The sequence below is a fragment of the Neophocaena asiaeorientalis genome, unplaced genomic scaffold (genome assembly GCF_003031525.2).
Source record: "Neophocaena asiaeorientalis asiaeorientalis breed wild unplaced genomic scaffold, Neophocaena_asiaeorientalis_V1.1 scaffold1, whole genome shotgun sequence".
Taxonomy (NCBI): domain Eukaryota; kingdom Metazoa; phylum Chordata; class Mammalia; order Artiodactyla; family Phocoenidae; genus Neophocaena; species Neophocaena asiaeorientalis.
The window spans coordinates 1,073,886-1,074,483 of NW_020171981.1; the positions used below are offsets into that span (position 1 = coordinate 1,073,886).

Sequence of the window (598 nt, forward strand, 5' to 3'; positions counted from 1 at the left end):
AGCTGATGAAGATGTGATAAAATGGGCAGTCTTAGACCCCGCTGGTGGGAAGATAAGGTGGTAAAACCTTTCCAGAAAGCAGTTTTGAAATATGTATAGACAGCCAAGTAGTACAGGTCTGGGACTCTGTCTTTATGAAATAGCATAATGTAATTGGAGACATGGCATAGATGTATGCACAGAGCTGACAATTGCAGTGTTACTACTAATAATTGAAAAGTAACCGACTGTCCAGTGACAAGAGAATGGTTAAAAAAGGAACGGTCCTGGGACTTCCCTGGTGGCGCAGTGATTGGGAATCCGCCTGCCAATGCAGGGGACACGGGTTTGAGCCCTGGTCCGGGAAGATCCCACATGCCGCGGAGCAACTAAGCCCGTGCGCCACAACTACTGAGCCTGTGCTCTAGTGCCCGCGAGCCACAACTGCTGAAGCCTGCACGTCTAGAGCCTGTGCTCCACAACAAGAGAAGCCACTGCAATGAGAAGCCTGCGCACCGCAACAAAGAGTAGCCCCCACTCACTGCAACTAGGGAAAGCCCGCGCGCAGCAACGAAGATCCAATGCAGCCAATAAATAAATAAATAAATTTAAATAAAAT

At 48.5% G+C, this 598-nt stretch overlaps 1 protein-coding gene across 5 annotated transcripts in view; it reads left to right on the plus strand.

The window, feature by feature from the left end:
• Positions 1 to 598, plus strand: part of JUP (junction plakoglobin) — a 26,996-nt gene that overhangs the window by 22,300 nt on the left and 4,098 nt on the right. The window lies entirely within an intron of this gene.